The sequence below is a fragment of the Sus scrofa genome, chromosome Y, assembly GCF_054392235.1.
Source record: "Sus scrofa isolate SSC_HxYL_T2T_F1_AM1 chromosome Y, Sscrofa_HxYL_maternal_Yorkshire_Landrace_v2.0, whole genome shotgun sequence".
In the NCBI taxonomy this organism is placed as follows: Eukaryota; Metazoa; Chordata; class Mammalia; order Artiodactyla; family Suidae; genus Sus; species Sus scrofa.
Window position 1 is genome coordinate 24,378,061 of NC_139402.1, and position 18,312 is coordinate 24,396,372.

Here is an 18,312-nt window from a genome sequence, read left to right on the forward strand (position 1 = left end):
GCCACTTCACTGAGACATGGAGAGTCCGAGACTTCATGTCCCATCTCCCCTTAGAAAGAGTCGAGAGATCCACCTCACCAGCAACTTCACAGACCTGATCACACACGTGGGGTGTGCTGCAGATAAGTGAATTCTCACTCGGTCCCTTATGTGTAGGTGGTTGAAAATGTGTTGATCTCAGAATGAAATATGTCACCATGAAGAACTCAGTGCAAATGGGAAGGTTTTCTGTCAGTGTGAAGGGCTGACAACGGTAAGATAGAGGTACGCTGTGTAAGGTGGAATATCGCCATACAAACAGAGTAGTTTTTTCAGGAGAAATGCTTTCATATTTGATAGGAGTTTGGAAGACTGATGGAAAACCTTGGTTAAAGGATTTGACTGCTCTCCTAGCTGAGATATGCCCACCTGGACCAGCAGAGATAATCTTGCATGAGGAGGATTCGAGAGAATGTAAATGAGGAAGAATCCGAGAGAGTTAGTGAGAGAGAGGGAGCGAGATGACATTTGGATACAAGCCACATTCCAGGGCACAATTTCATTCCCAAGCCCTTGTCTGTGTTTCCAGGGACTATTAGACACAAAGGCTGTATCAGGACTCTTGCATGAGATTTTCACTCGTTCTTGGCCTGTCTCTAGAAATATGTCGGTTGCAAGCAGTCCTCCCTGCTGGGCACCCATGTCTTCTCACAGGACACGAGGTGTGGGTAATGTTAAGTGACACCCTCTATTTTCCCTAGGGGAAAAGACCCTTCCTATTGAATTGGCAGCTCAGAGGGTGTTCTTCCTCAGTCGTTCTTTGACGTCATTGTCCAAGGGACTTTTGTTTGTGTGTTTAGAATGACATCTTTCCTCTCCAAAAGAGATTCTGTACTGTGTATTCGTGTGAGGCAGTGACTGAGAAAGGTCTTGACCAAGAAGTGCCACACATGTTATCAGAGATCCATCATGATAGAGAAAATTGTGTTCCCCAGTGTGTGGAGTTGCCTTCCTTCTGTAAGGTGCAGTCCCAGAGGTGGCCATGTCACCGGTATTATGCCCATGGATCCTGGGTACCAAAAAACCTCTCTGTGAGAAAAGAGGTGTGTGATGGGCCATTTGTGGGACATTCTCACCCGCAAAACGTGAGTGTTAAATGATGGACACCATCAGCTCTTGCTCTGGAGGTATGTGGAAGTTGATGGAAAGGAGGATCCACCAGATGGGTGGTCCTCTTGGATGAACACTATTATCTCCACCTTCAGACTCATAGCCACCACTCGCATCAGGCTCCCAAGCTAAATGTGGATTCTAGAGGCGTGGTGTTTGCACATGTGGTATCTTCAGGGGATCAGTGGGCAGAATACCTCAAGGGAGTTCCTACATGTGAAAAAGGAATTGGGCTTCATGGCCATTTGAAACAAGACATCCCAGGGCACAAACAAGGAAACCATGCCCCAATGCTCTGCCCCAAGCCTGAGGCCCTGGATGGAACCCCTGAAGAAGACATTCCCAATGGGGCACTTTCAGCTCCACACTTCGGAATCCATATTTCCGTAGCCTAAGCCACAGGGGAGCCCTCCAAACAGAGGCATTTTAACCGAGATGTAACCGGTCTATTTCAGGTGCCTTTTCCACAGGTGGATAAGTACAAGCCCTCCCTCTCATTGAGGGCTTCCTGGGAGTGTGGTGCCTGGGGCCAGGGCCAGTGTGTCTGTTGTGTCCACAATCATAAGGAAGGAAAGGTGGGTCGATTGTCTGATCTTCCAGGAGCCCTGTGATGATGCCTGCAGTTTGAGGGTATTGAAAGTTCCATCCTGGAAGGGAGTGGGCTCTGTTCCTGACCATCCTGAGGCTAGAGAATGAGGAGGTATATTCCAAAGAGACAGGTTTGGGTTGCCAGACATCTTGCACTCTGGGCTATGGATGGCCAGCCCACTGGCCAAGGATGCTCAGACCATGGTTTGGATGCCCAGTCGTTGAGACATGAAGAGTCATAGACTTCAGATTCTATATCCGCTAAGAACGAGTCCAGAGATCCACACACGAGCAAATCCACAATACCTCATGGACTAGGTAGGGGATGATGTAGAGAAGCCATTTCTTTGTAGAACTCTCAGGTGAACGTTGTTTCAAGTGTGTTGTTCTCTGAGTCCAATATGGGACCCTGCAGACCGAAGTACAGGTGGCGTGGCCAGAGTTTCCATAGGAAGGACTGAATATGGGAAGTGTTGTGGAAGGATGACCTGGTTGGGGTGTCTCCACACAGCACAGGAAGCCTTTATGGACCACTGATTTTATATTTGATCAGACCTAGGATGACAGGGAGAAAAGGCTGTGGGATAACATGGACCATTCTCATGGCTGATATAATTCATCCATTATCACCACAGGTCAACATATAGCAGGAGGATTACAGAGAGATTGAACGGGGGCAAAGGGGAGTGTGAGAGAGAAGGAGATGAAAAGAAGGAGTGAGAGGGGTAACGGAGCTGTTGATTCAAGCAACCGTCAATGGCAGGATAATTGCTCCAAGGACATGTCTTGGTTTAAGTTGGATATCCCACAAATGGGACAAAGCAGCACACTTGTACCGGAGTCTTCTCTCCTTCCGGGCCTGACCCCCAAAAATGTGTCCATTTCAATTCCTGCTCCATCCTGGAAGACAGGTTTGAAAGCCTTGGTATGGTACCTACATCCTCACCAATGGCATGGTGTGGAAATCAGGTTAAAAGATATTCCATAGTTTCCTTCCGTGGAAAAGCCTCCTCCCTTGGACAGGGATGCTCGTGAGTTGTTCTTCCTCCATTGGCCATTGCTTTCATGTTCAGGCTCTGTGGGGAGTGGGTCTTTTTCAATCACTTATTTTCTTTCCCAATGAGATTGTAGACTATGTATTCCTGGGAAGCAGTTCTTGAACCACCGTTTTGAGCCTGACAAACGCCCAGGGGAAGAGCCATCCTTCTGTCGAGAGCAGGTGGGCACAGAGGAGGTGGAGTAGCCTTCCATCTGAGAAGTTCAGGCCCAGTGGTTGCCATGGCAATGGAATGCTGCCCACCAAGCATTGTGACACGACTGACCCTCTGTGAGAAGGGAGGCGAGGGATGGGCCCAAAGGGGGAAGCTCTCACCATCACCGCTCAATTGCTGTACATCCGGCAGCCTGAGCTCATGTTCCGGAGGGATGTTGATACTAAATTAAAGGAGGATCCATTGGATGTATTGGACAATTGGATGATAAGTATTCTTTCCAGCATTCTTCTCATGGCCATCATTCTCATCAGGCTCCTGAGTAAAGAGCCACTGCTCAGGCTTGCTTTTCGATTATGATATATCTGAAAGGGACCAGTGAGCTTATCACTTCCAGTCTTTTGCAATAGGAGAAAATAGACGCCAAAATATTACTGGAAGGATAAATTTCATTCCAGAGCTCTAACCATGAAAATAGAAACCTTGGCCATAAACCAAGGACGAAGCCCTCAATATCAAACCTGAGGACATATTTGAATGGGGGGAAGGACAAGTCCCTGCTTCTGAACATACACGTCAATAGATGAAATCACACACTAGCTATTCACAGTAACAAATTTCCCGAGAATGAAGCTGGGATACGTCTGGTGGTTATTTCACAGGTGGATAAGTATAAGTCCCGTCTAATGGGGTGCTAGATGGAAGTGGGGTGACTAGTTCCGCTGCAGGCTTGTTTGATGCGTAAGCAATTGTCGGTAATTTCAGGAGTCTCTCTTCTTCTCCTCCGTGAGCCCTGTGGTGAGGGCTACATGAGCAGGTCTTGCGGTTTCCCTCTTGGATGAGAGGGGCCTCTGGCCTGCCAATTGAGGGTCTAGAGAAGGAGGAGGATTGTCCGAAATGGAGACTGGTTTTAGGGGACCGAATCCTTGAACTCTGTCCCATTGTCATTCAGACCCTGCTGAAGGGTGCTCAGACCCCTTCTTAGATGCCACTTCACTGAGACATGGAGAGTCCGAGACTTCATGTCCCATCTCCCCTTAGAAAGAGTCGAGAGATCCACCTCACCAGCAACTTCACAGACCTGATCACACACGTGGGGTGTGCTGCAGATAAGTGAATTCTCACTCGGTCCCTTATGTGTAGGTGGTTGAAAATGTGTTGATCTGAGAATCAAATATGTCGCCATGAAGAACTCAGTGCAAATGGGAAGGTTTTCTGTCAGTGTGAAGGGCTGACAACGGTAAGATAGAGGTACGCTGTGTAAGGTGGAATATCGCCATACAAACAGAGTAGTTTTTTCAGGAGAAATGCTTTCATATTTGATAGGAGTTTGGAAGACTGATGGAAAACCTTGGTTAAAGGATTTGACTGCTCTCCTAGCTGAGATATGCCCACCTGGACCAGCAGAGATAATCTTGCATGAGGAGGATTCGAGAGAATGTAAATGAGGAAGAATCCGAGAGAGTTAGTGAGAGAGAGGGAGCGAGATGACATTTGGATACAAGCCACATTCCAGGGCACAATTTCATTCCCAAGCCCTTGTCTGTGTTTCCGGGGACTATTAGACACAAAGGCTGTATCAGGACTCTTGCATGAGATTTTCACTCGTTCTTGGCCTGTCTCTAGAAATATGTCGGTTGCAAGCAGTCCTCCCTGCTGGGCACCCATGTCTTCTCACAGGACACGAGGTGTGGGTAATGTTAAGTGACACCCTCTATTTTCCCTAGGGGAAAAGACCCTTCCTATTGAATTGGCAGCTCAGAGGGTGTTCTTCCTCAGTCGTTCTTTGACGTCATTGTCCAAGGGACTTTTGTTTGTGTGTTTGGAATGACATCTTTCCTCTCCAAAAGAGATTCTGTACTGTGTATTCGTGTGAGGCAGTGACTGAGAAAGGTCTTGACCAAGAAGTGCCACACATGTTATCAGAGATCCATCATGATAGAGAAAATTGTGTTCCCCAGAGTGTGGAGTTGCCTTCCTTCTGTAAGGTGCAGTCCCAGAGGTGGCCATGTCACCGGTATTATGCCCATGGATCCTGGGTACCAAAAAACCTCTCTGTGAGAAAAGAGGTGTGTGATGGGCCATTTGTGGGACATTCTCACCCGCAAAACGTGAGTGTTAAATGATGGACACCATCAGCTCTTGCTCTGGAGGTATGTGGAAGTTGATGGAAAGGAGGATCCACCAGATGGGTGGTCCTCTTGGATGAACACTATTATCTCCACCTTCAGACTCATAGCCACCACTCGCATCAGGCTCCCAAGCTAAATGTGGATTCTAGAGGCGTGGTGTTTGCACATGTGGTATCTTCAGGGGATCAGTGGGCAGAATACCTCAAGGGAGTTCCTACATGTGAAAAAGGAATTGGGCTTCATGGCCATTTGAAACAAGACATCCCAGGGCACAAACAAGGAAACCATGCCCCAATGCTCTGCCCCAAGCCTGAGGCCCTGGATGGAACCCCTGAAGAAGACATTCCCAATGGGGCATTTTCAGCTCCACACTTCGGAATCCATATTTCCGTAGCCTAAGCCACAGGGGAGCCCTCCAAACAGAGGCATTTTAACCGAGATGTAACCGGTCTATTTCAGGTGCTTTTTCCACAGGTGGATAAGTACAAGCCCTCCCTCTCATTGAGGGCTTCCTGGGAGTGTGGTGCCTGGGGCCAGGGCCAGTGTGTTTGTTGTGTCCACAATCATAAGGAAGGAAAGGTGGGTCGATTGTCTGATCTTCCAGGAGCCCTGTGATGATGCCTGCAGTTTGAGGGTATTGAAAGTTCCATCCTGGAAGGGAGTGGGCTCTGTTCCTGACCATCCTGAGGCTAGAGAATGAGGAGGTATATTCCAAAGAGACAGGTTTGGGTTGCCAGACATCTTGCACTCTGGGCTATGGATGGCCAGCCCACTGGCCAAGGATGCTCAGACCATGGTTTGGATGCCCAGTCGTTGAGACATGAAGAGTCATAGACTTCAGATTCTATATCCGCTAAGAACGAGTCCAGAGATCCACACACGAGCAAATCCACAATACCTCATGGACTAGGTAGGGGATGATGTAGAGAAGCCATTTCTTTGTAGAACTCTCAGGTGAACGTTGTTTCACGTGTGTTGTTCTCTGAGTCCAATATGGGACCCTGCAGACCGAAGTACAGGTGGCGTGGCCAGCGTTTCCATAGGAAGGACTGAATATGGGAAGTGTTGTGGAAGGATGACCTGGTTGGGGTGTCTCCACACAGCACAGGAAGCCTTTATGGACCACTGATTTTATATTTGATCAGACCTAGGATGACAGGGAGAAAAGGCTGTGGGATAACATGGACCATTCTCATGGCTGATATAATTCATCCATTATCACCACAGGTCAACATGTAGCAGGAGGATTCCAGAGAGATTGAACGGGGGCAAAGGGGAGTGTGAGAGAGAAGGAGATGAAAAGAAGGAGTGAGAGGGGTAACGGAGCTGTTGATTCAAGCAACCGTCAATGGCAGGATAATTGCTCCAAGGACATGTCTTGGTTTAAGTTGGATATCCCACAAATGGGACAAAGCAGCACACTTGTACCGGAGTCTTCTCTCCTTCCGGGCCTGACCCCCAAAAATGTGTCCATTTCAATTCCTGCTCCATCCTGGAAGACAGGTTTGAAAGCCTTGGTATGGTACCTATATCCTCACCAATGGCATGGTGTGGAAATCAGGTTAAAAGATATTCCATAGTTTCCTTCCGTGGAAAAGCCTCCTCCCTTGGACAGGGATGCTCGTGAGTTGTTCTTCCTCCATTGGCCATTGCTTTCATGTTCAGGCTCTGTGGGGAGTGGGTCTTTTTCAATCACTTATTTTCTTTCCCAATGAGATTGTAGACTATGTATTCCTGGGAAGCAGTTCTTGAACCACCGTTTTGAGCCTGACAAACGCCCAGGGGAAGAGCCATCCTTCTGTCGAGAGCAGGTGGGCACAGAGGAGGTGGAGTAGCCTTCCATCTGTGAAGTTCAGGCCCAGTGGTTGCCATGGCAATGGAATGCTGCCCACCAAGCATTGTGACACGACTGACCCTCTGTGAGAAGGGAGGCGAGGGATGGGCCCAAAGGGGGAAGCTCTCACCATCACCGCTCAATTGCTGTACATCCGGCAGCCTGAGCTCATGTTCCGGAGGGATGTTGATACTAAATTAAAGGAGGATCCATTGGATGTATTGGACAATTGGATGATAAGTATTCTTTCCAGCATTCTTCTCATGGCCATCATTCTCATCAGGCTCCTGAGTAAAGAGCCACTGCTCAGGCTTGCTTTTCGATTATGATATATCTGAAAGGGACCAGTGAGCTTATCACTTCCAGTCTTTTGCAATAGGAGAAAATAGACGCCAAAATATTACTGGAAGGATAAATTTCATTCCAGAGCTCTAACCATGAAAATAGAAACCTTGGCCATAAAGCAAGGACGAACCCCTCAATATCAAACCTGAGGACATATTTGAATGGGGGGAAGGACAAGTCCCTGCTTCTGAACATACACGTCAATAGATGAAATCACACACTAGCTATTCACAGTAACAAATTTCCCGAGAATGAAGCTGGGATACGTCTGGTGGTTATTTCACAGGTGGATAAGTATAAGTCCCGTCTAATGGGGTGCTAAATGGAAGTGGGGTGACTAGTTCCGCTGCAGGCTTGTTTGATGCGTAAGCAATTGTCGGTAATTTCAGGAGTCTCTCTTCTTCTCCTCCGTGAGCCCTGTGGTGAGGGCTACATGAGCAGGTCTTGCGGTTTCCCTCTTGGATGAGAGGGGCCTCTGGCCTGCCAATTGAGGGTCTAGAGAAGGAGGAGGATTGTCCGAAATGGAGACTGGTTTTAGGGGACCGAATCCTTGAACTCTGTCCGGCTGTCATTCAGACCCTGCTGAAGGGTGCTCAGACCCCTTCTTAGATGCCACTTCACTGAGACATGGAGAGTCCGAGACTTCATGTCCCATCTCCCCTTAGAAAGAGTCGAGAGATCCACCTCACCAGCAACTTCACAGACCTGATCACACACGTGGGGTGTGCTGCAGATAAGTGAATTCTCACTCGGTCCCTTATGTGTAGGTGGTTGAAAATGTGTTGATCTCAGAATGAAATATGACGCCATGAAGAACTCAGTGCAAATGGGAAGGTTTTCTGTCAGTGTGAAGGGCTGACAACGGTAAGATAGAGGTACGCTGTGTAAGGTGGAATATCGCCATACAAACAGAGTAGTTTTTTCAGGAGAAATGCTTTCATATTTTATAGGAGTTTGGAAGACTGATGGAAAACCTTGGTTAAAGGATTTGACTGCTCTCCTAGCTGAGATATGCCCACCTGGACCAGCAGAGATAATCTTGCATGAGGAGGATTCGAGAGAATGTAAATGAGGAAGAATCCGAGAGAGTTAGTGAGAGAGAGGGAGCGAGATGACATTTGGATACAAGCCACATTCCAGGGCACAATTTCATTCCCAAGCCCTTGTCTGTGTTTCCGGGGACTATTAGACACAAAGGCTGTATCAGGACTCTTGCATGAGATTTTCACTCGTTCTTGGCCTGTCTCTAGAAATATGTCGGTTGCAAGCAGTCCTCCCTGCTGGGCACCCATGTCTTCTCACAGGACACGAGGTGTGGGTAATGTTAAGTGACACCCTCTATTTTCCCTAGGGGAAAAGACCCTTCCTATTGAATTGGCAGCTCAGAGGGTGTTCTTCCTCAGTCGTTCTTTGACGTCATTGTCCAAGGGACTTTTGTTTGTGTGTTTGGAATGACATCTTTCCTCTCCAAAAGAGATTCTGTACTGTGTATTCGTGTGAGGCAGTGACTGAGAAGGGTCTTGGCCAAGAAGTGCCACACATGTTATCAGAGATCCATCATGATAGAGAAAATTGTGTTCCCCAGTGTGTGGAGTTGCCTTCCTTCTGTAAGGTGCAGTCCCAGAGGTGGCCATGTCACCGGTATTATGCCCATGGATCCTGGGTACCAAAAAACCTCTCTGTGAGAAAAGAGGTGTGTGATGGGCCATTTGTGGGACATTCTCACCCGCAAAACGTGAGTGTTAAATGATGGACACCATCAGCTCTTGCTCTGGAGGTATGTGGAAGTTGATGGAAAGGAGGATCCACCAGATGGGTGGTCCTCTTGGATGAACACTATTATCTCCACCTTCAGACTCATAGCCACCACTCGCATCAGGCTCCCAAGCTAAATGTGGATTCTAGAGGCGTGGTGTTTGCACATGTGGTATCTTCAGGGGATCAGTGGGCAGAATACCTCAAGGGAGTTCCTACATGTGAAAAAGGAATTGGGCTTCATGGCCATTTGAAACAAGACATCCCAGGGCACAAACAAGGAAACCATGCCCCAATGCTCTGCCCCAAGCCTGAGGCCCTGGATGGAACCCCTGAAGAAGACATTCCCAATGGGGCACTTTCAGCTCCACACTTCGGAATCCATATTTCCGTAGCCTAAGCCACAGGGGAGCCCTCCAAACAGAGGCATTTTAACCGAGATGTAACCGGTCTATTTCAGGTGCTTTTTCCACAGGTGGATAAGTACAAGCCCTCCCTCTCATTGAGGGCTTCCTGGGAGTGTGGTGCCTGGGGCCAGGGCCAGTGTGTCTGTTGTGTCCACAATCATAAGGAAGGAAAGGTGGGTCGATTGTCTGATCTTCCAGGAGCCCTGTGATGATGCCTGCAGTTTGAGGGTATTGAAAGTTCCATCCTGGAAGGGAGTGGGCTCTGTTCCTGACCATCCTGAGGCTAGAGAATGAGGAGGTATATTCCAAAGAGACAGGTTTGGGTTGCCAGACATCTTGCACTCTGGGCTATGGATGGCCAGCCCACTGGCCAAGGATGCTCTGACCATGGTTTGGATGCCCAGTCATTGAGACATGAAGAGTCATAGACTTCAGATTCTATATCCGCTAAGAACGAGTCCAGAGATCCACACACGAGCAAATCCACAATACCTCATGGACCAGGTAGGGAATTCGGCAGATAAGCAATTTCCTGTTAGAGCACTCGGTGAACGTTGCTTCAAGTGTGTTGTTCTCTGAGTCCAATATGGGACCCTGCAGACCGAAATACATGTGGAGTGGTCAGGGTTTCCATAGGAAGGACTGATTATGGGAAGTGTTGTGGAAGGATGACCTGGTTGGGGTGTCTCCACACAGCACAGGAAGCCTTTATGGACCACTGATTTTATATTTGATCAGACCTAGGATGACAGGGAGAAAAGGCTGTGGGATAACATGGACCATTCTCATGGCTGATATAATTCATCCATTATCACCACAGGTCAACATGTAGCAGGAGGATTCCAGAGAGATTGAACGGGTCAAAGGGGAGTGTGAGAGAGAAGGAGATGAAAAGAAGGAGTGAGAGGGGTAACGGAGCTGTTGATTCAAGCAACCGTCAATGGCAGGATAATTGCTCCAAGGACATGTCTTGGTTTAAGTTGGATATCCCACAAATGGGACAAAGCAGCACACTTGTACCGGAGTCTTCTCTCCTTCCGGGCCTGACCCCCAAAAATGTGTCCATTTCAATTCCTGCTCCATCCTGGAAGACAGGTTTGAAAGCCTTGGTATGGTACCTATATCCTCACCAATGGCATGGTGTGGAAATCAGGTTAAAAGATATTCCATAGTTTCCTTCCGTGGAAAAGCCTCCTCCCATGGACAGGGATGCTCGTGAGTTGTTCTTCCTCCATTGGCCATTGCTTTCATGTTCAGGCTCTGTGGGGAGTGGGTCTTTTTCAATCACTTATTTTCTTTCCCAATGAGATTGTAGACTGTGTATTCCTGGGAAGCAGTTCTTGAACCACCGTTTTGAGCCTGACAAACGCCCAGGGGAAGAGCCATCCTTCTGTCGAGAGCAGGTGGGCACAGAGGAGGTGGAGTAGCCTTCCATCTGAGAAGTTCAGGCCCAGTGGTTGCCATGGCAATGGAATGCTGCCCACCAAGCATTGTGACACGACTGACCCTCTGTGAGAAGGGAGGCGAGCGATGGGCCCAAAGGGGGAAGCTCTCACCATCACCGCTCAATTGCTGTACATCCGGCAGCCTGAGCTCATGTTCCGGAGGGATGTTGATACTAAATTAAAGGAGGATCCATTGGATGTATTGGACAATTGGATGATAAGTATTCTTTCCAGCATTCTTCTCATGGCCATCATTCTCATCAGGCTCCTGAGTAAAGAGCCACTGCTCAGGCTTGCTTTTCGATTATGATATATCTGAAAGGGACCAGTGAGCTTATCACTTCCAGTCTTTTGCAATAGGAGAAAATAGACGCCAAAATATTACTGGAAGGATAAATTTCATTCCAGAGCTCTAACCATGAAAATAGAAACCTTGGCCATAAACCAAGGACGAAGCCCTCAATATCAAACCTGAGGACATATTTGAATGGGGGGAAGGACAAGTCCCTGCTTCTGAACATACACGTCAATAGATGAAATCACACACTAGCTATTCACAGTAACAAATTTCCCGAGAATGAAGCTGGGATACGTCTGGTGGTTATTTCACAGGTGGATAAGTATAAGTCCTGTCTAATGGGGTGCTAGATGGAAGTGGGGTGACTAGTTCCGCTGCAGGCTTGTTTGATGCGTAAGCAATTGTCGGTAATTTCAGGAGTCTCTCTTCTTCTCCTCCGTGAGCCCTGTGGTGAGGGCTACATGAGCAGGTCTTGCGGTTTCCCTCTTGGATGAGAGGGGCCTCTGGCCTGCCAATTGAGGGTCTAGAGAAGGAGGAGGATTGTCCGAAATGGAGACTGGTTTTAGGGGACCGAATCCTTGAACTCTGTCCCATTGTCATTCAGACCCTGCTGAAGGGTGCTCAGACCCCTTCTTAGATGCCACTTCACTGAGACATGGAGAGTCCGAGACTTCATGTCCCATCTCCCCTTAGAAAGAGTCGAGAGATCCACCTCACCAGCAACTTCACAGACCTGATCACACACGTGGGGTGTGCTGCAGATAAGTGAATTCTCACTCGGTCCCTTATGTGTAGGTGGTTGAAAATGTGTTGATCTCAGAATCAAATATGTCACCATGAAGAACTCAGTGCAAATGGGAAGGTTTTCTGTCAGTGTGAAGGGCTGACAACGGTAAGATAGAGGTACGCTGTGTAAGGTGGAATATCGCCATACAAACAGAGTAGTTTTTTCAGGAGAAATGCTTTCATATTTGATAGGAGTTTGGAAGACTGATGGAAAACCTTGGTTAAAGGATTTGACTGCTCTCCTAGCTGAGATATGCCCACCTGGACCAGCAGAGATAATCTTGCATGAGGAGGATTCGAGAGAATGTAAATGAGGAAGAATCCGAGAGAGTTAGTGAGAGAGAGGGAGCGAGATGACATTTGGATACAAGCCACATTCCAGGGCACAATTTCATTCCCAAGCCCTTGTCTGTGTTTCCGGGGACTATTAGACACAAAGGCTGTATCAGGACTCTTGCATGAGATTTTCACTCGTTCTTGGCCTGTCTCTAGAAATATGTCGGTTGCAAGCAGTCCTCCCTGCTGGGCACCCATGTCTTCTCACAGGACACGAGGTGTGGGTAATGTTAAGTGACACCCTCTATTTTCCCTAGGGGAAAAGACCCTTCCTATTGAATTGGCAGCTCAGAGGGTGTTCTTCCTCAGTCGTTCTTTGACGTCATTGTCCAAGGGACTTTTGTTTGTGTGTTTGGAATGACATCTTTCCTCTCCAAAAGAGATTCTGTACTGTGTATTCGTGTGAGGCAGTGACTGAGAAAGGTCTTGACCAAGAAGTGCCACACATGTTATCAGAGATCCATCATGATAGAGAAAATTGTGTTCCCCAGTGTGTGGAGTTGCCTTCCTTCTGTAAGGTGCAGTCCCAGAGGTGGCCATGTCACCGGTATTATGCCCATGGATCCTGGGTACCAAAAAACCTCTCTGTGAGAAAAGAGGTGTGTGATGGGCCATTTGTGGGACATTCTCACCCGCAAAACGTGAGTGTTAAATGATGGACACCATCAGCTCTTGCTCTGGAGGTATGTGGAAGTTGATGGAAAGGAGGATCCACCAGATGGGTGGTCCTCTTGGATGAACACTATTATCTCCACCTTCAGACTCATAGCCACCACTCGCATCAGGCTCCCAAGCTAAATGTGGATTCTAGAGGCGTGGTGTTTGCACATGTGGTATCTTCAGGGGATCAGTGGGCAGAATACCTCAAGGGAGTTCCTACATGTGAAAAAGGAATTGGGCTTCATGGCCATTTGAAACAAGACATCCCAGGGCACAAACAAGGAAACCATGCCCCAATGCTCTGCCCCAAGCCTGAGGCCCTGGATGGAACCCCTGAAGAAGACATTCCCAATGGGGCACTTTCAGCTCCACACTTCGGAATCCATATTTCCGTAGCCTAAGCCACAGGGGAGCCCTCCAAACAGAGGCATTTTAACCGAGATGTAACCGGTCTATTTCAGGTGCTTTTTCCACAGGTGGATAAGTACAAGCCCTCCCTCTCATTGAGGGCTTCCTGGGAGTGTGGTGCCTGGGGCCAGGGCCAGTGTGTCTGTTGTGTCCACAATCATAAGGAAGGAAAGGTGGGTCGATTGTCTGATCTTCCAGGAGCCCTGTGATGATGCCTGCAGTTTGAGGGTATTGAAAGTTCCATCCTGGAAGGGAGTGGGCTCTGTTCCTGACCATCCTGAGGCTAGAGAATGAGGAGGTATATTCCAAAGAGACAGGTTTGGGTTGCCAGACATCTTGCACTCTGGGCTATGGATGGCCAGCCCACTGGCCAAGGATGCTCAGAACATGGTTTGGATGCCCAGTCGTTGAGACATGAAGAGTCATAGACTTCAGATTCTATATCCGCTAAGAACGAGTCCAGAGATCCACACACGAGCAAATCCACAATACCTCATGGACTAGGTAGGGGATGATGTAGAGAAGCCATTTATTTGTAGAACTCTCAGGTGAACGTGGTTTCAAGTGTGTTGTTCTCTGAGTCCAATATGGGACCCTGCAGACCGAAGTACAGGTGGCGTGGCCAGAGTTTCCATAGGAAGGACTGAATATGGGAAGTGTTGTGGAAGGATGACCTGGTTGGGGTGTCTCCACACAGCACAGGAAGCCTTTATGGACCACTGATTTTATATTTGATCAGACCTAGGATGACAGGGAGAAAAGGCTGTGGGATAAGATGGACCATTCTCATGGCTGATATAATTCATCCATTATCACCACAGGTCAACATGTAGCAGGAGGATTCCAGAGAGATTGAACGGGGGCAAAGGGGAGTGTGAGAGAGAAGGAGATGAAAAGAAGGAGTGAGAGGGGTAACGGAGCTGTTGATTCAAGCAACCGTCAATGGCAGGATAATTGCTCCAAGGACATGTCTTGGTTTAAGTTGGATATCCCACAAATGGGACAAAGCAGCACACTTGTACCGGAGTCTTCTCTCCTTCCGGGCCTGACCCCCAAAAATGTGTCCATTTCAATTCCTGCTCCATCCTGGAAGACAGGTTTGAAAGCCTTGGTATGGTACCTATATCCTCACCAATGGCATGGTGTGGAAATCAGGTTAAAAGATATTCCATAGTTTCCTTCCGTGGAAAAGCCTCCTCCCTTGGACAGGGATGCTCGTGAGTTGTTCTTCCTCCATTGGCCATTGCTTTCATGTTCAGGCTCTGTGGGGAGTGGGTCTTTTTCAATCACTTATTTTCTTTCCCAATGAGATTGTAGACTATGTATTCCTGGGAAGCAGTTCTTGAACCACCGTTTTGAGCCTGACAAACGCCCAGGGGAAGAGCCATCCTTCTGTCGAGAGCAGGTGGGCACAGAGGAGGTGGAGTAGCCTTCCATCTGAGAAGTTCAGGCCCAGTGGTTGCCATGGCAATGGAATGCTGCCCACCAAGCATTGTGACACGACTGACCCTCTGTGAGAAGGGAGGCGAGGGATGGGCCCAAAGGGGGAAGCTCTCACCATCACCGCTCAATTGCTGTACATCCGGCAGCCTGAGCTCATGTTCCGGAGGGATGTTGATACTAAATTAAAGGAGGATCCATTGGATGTATTGGACAATTGGATGATAAGTATTCTTTCCAGCATTCTTCTCATGGCCATCATTCTCATCAGGCTCCTGAGTAAAGAGCCACTGCTCAGGCTTGCTTTTCGATTATGATATATCTGAAAGGGACCAGTGAGCTTATCACTTCCAGTCTTTTGCAATAGGAGAAAATAGACGCCAAAATATTACTGGAAGGATAAATTTCATTCCAGAGCTCTAACCATGAAAATAGAAACCTTGGCCATAAAGCAAGGACGAAGCCCTCAATATCAAACCTGAGGACATATTTGAATGGGGGGAAGGACAAGTCCCTGCTTCTGAACATACACGTCAATAGATGAAATCACACACTAGCTATTCACAGTAACAAATTTCCCGAGAATGAAGCTGGGATACGTCTGGTGGTTATTTCACAGGTGGATAAGTATAAGTCCCGTCTAATGGGGTGCTAGATGGAAGTGGGGTGACTAGTTCCGCTGCAGGCTTGTTTGATGCGTAAGCAATTGTCGGTAATTTCAGGAGTCTCTCTTCTTCTCCTCCGTGAGCCCTGTGGTGAGGGCTACATGAGCAGGTCTTGCGGTTTCCCTCTTGGATGAGAGGGGCCTCTGGCCTGCCAATTGAGGGTCTAGAGAAGGAGGAGGATTGTCCGAAATGGAGACTGGTTTTAGGGGACCGAATCCTTGAACTCTGTCCCATTGTCATTCAGACCCTGCTGAAGGGTGCTCAGACCCCTTCTTAGATGCCACTTCACTGAGACATGGAGAGTCCGAGACTTCATGTCCCATCTCCCCTTAGAAAGAGTCGAGAGATCCACCTCACCAGCAACTTCACAGACCTGATCACACACGTGGGGTGTGCTGCAGATAAGTGAATTCTCACTCGGTCCCTTATGTGTAGGTGGTTGAAAATGTGTTGATCTCAGAATGAAATATGACGCCATGAAGAACTCAGTGCAAATGGGAAGGTTTTCTGTCAGTGTGAAGGGCTGACAACGGTAAGATAGAGGTACGCTGTGTAAGGTGGAATATCGCCATACAAACAGAGTAGTTTTTTCAGGAGAAATGCTTTCATATTTGATAGGAGTTTGGAAGACTGATGGAAAACCTTGGTTAAAGGATTTGACTGCTCTCCTAGCTGAGATATGCCCACCTGGACCAGCAGAGATAATCTTGCATGAGGAGGATTCGAGAGAATGTAAATGAGGAAGAATCCGAGAGAGTTAGTGAGAGAGAGGGAGCGAGATGACATTTGGATACAAGCCACATTCCAGGGCACAATTTCATTCCCAAGCCCTTGTCTGTGTTTCCGGGGACTATTAGACACAAAGGCTGTATCAGGACTCTTGCATGAGATTTTCACTCGTTCTTGGCCTGTCTCTAGAAATATGTCGGTTGCAAGCAGTCCTCCCTGCTGGGCACCCATGTCTTCTCACAGGACACGAGGTGTGGGTAATGTTAAGTGACACCCTCTATTTTCCCTAGGGGAAAAGACCCTTCCTATTGAATTGGCAGCTCAGAGGGTGTTCTTCCTCAGTCGTTCTTTGACGTCATTGTCCAAGGGACTTTTGTTTGTGTGTTTGGAATGACATCTTTCCTCTCCAAAAGAGATTCTGTACTGTGTATTCGTGTGAGGCAGTGACTGAGAAGGGTCTTGGCCAAGAAGTGCCACACATGTTATCAGAGATCCATCATGATAGAGAAAATTGTGTTCCCCAGTGTGTGGAGTTGCCTTCCTTCTGTAAGGTGCAGTCCCAGAGGTGGCCATGTCACCGGTATTATGCCCATGGATCCTGGGTACCAAAAAACCTCTCTGTGAGAAAAGAGGTGTGTGATGGGCCATTTGTGGGACATTCTCACCCGCAAAACGTGAGTGTTAAATGATGGACACCATCAGCTCTTGCTCTGGAGGTATGTGGAAGTTGATGGAAAGGAGGATCCACCAGATGGGTGGTCCTCTTGGATGAACACTATTATCTCCACCTTCAGACTCATAGCCACCACTCGCATCAGGCTCCCAAGCTAAATGTGGATTCTAGAGGCGTGGTGTTTGCACATGTGGTATCTTCAGGGGATCAGTGGGCAGAATACCTCAAGGGAGTTCCTACATGTGAAAAAGGAATTGGGCTTCATGGCCATTTGAAACAAGACATCCCAGGGCACAAACAAGGAAACCATGCCCCAATGCTCTGCCCCAAGCCTGAGGCCCTGGATGGAACCCCTGAAGAAGACATTCCCAATGGGGCACTTTCAGCTCCACACTTCGGAATCCATATTTCCGTAGCCTAAGCCACAGGGGAGCCCTCCAAACAGAGGCATTTTAACCGAGATGTAACCGGTCTATTTCAGGTGCTTTTTCCACAGGTGGATAAGTACAAGCCCTCCCTCTCATTGAGGGCTTCCTGGGAGTGTGGTGCCTGGGGCCAGGGCCAGTGTGTCTGTTGTGTCCACAATCATAAGGAAGGAAAGGTGGGTCGATTGTCTGATCTTCCAGGAGCCCTGTGATGATGCCTGCAGTTTGAGGGTATTGAAAGTTCCATCCTGGAAGGGAGTGGGCTCTGTTCCTGACCATCCTGAGGCTAGAGAATGAGGAGGTATATTCCAAAGAGACAGGTTTGGGTTGCCAGACATCTTGCACTCTGGGCTATGGATGGCCAGCCCACTGGCCAAGGATGCTCTGACCATGGTTTGGATGCCCAGTCATTGAGACATGAAGAGTCATAGACTTCAGATTCTATATCCGCTAAGAACGAGTCCAGAGATCCACACACGAGCAAATCCACAATACCTCATGGACCAGGTAGGGAATTCGGCAGATAAGCAATTTCCTGTTAGAGCACTCGGTGAACGTTGCTTCAAGTGTGTTGTTCTCTGAGTCCAATATGGGACCCTGCAGACCGAAATACATGTGGAGTGGTCAGGGTTTCCATAGGAAGGACTGATTATGGGAAGTGTTGTGGAAGGATGACCTGGTTGGGGTGTCTCCACACAGCACAGGAAGCCTTTATGGACCACTGATTTTATATTTGATCAGACCTAGGATGACAGGGAGAAAAGGCTGTGGGATAACATGGACCATTCTCATGGCTGATATAATTCATCCATTATCACCACAGGTCAACATGTAGCAGGAGGATTCCAGAGAGATTGAACGGGTCAAAGGGGAGTGTGAGAGAGAAGGAGATGAAAAGAAGGAGTGAGAGGGGTAACGGAGCTGTTGATTCAAGCAACCGTCAATGGCAGGATAATTGCTCCAAGGACATGTCTTGGTTTAAGTTGGATATCCCACAAATGGGACAAAGCAGCACACTTGTACCGG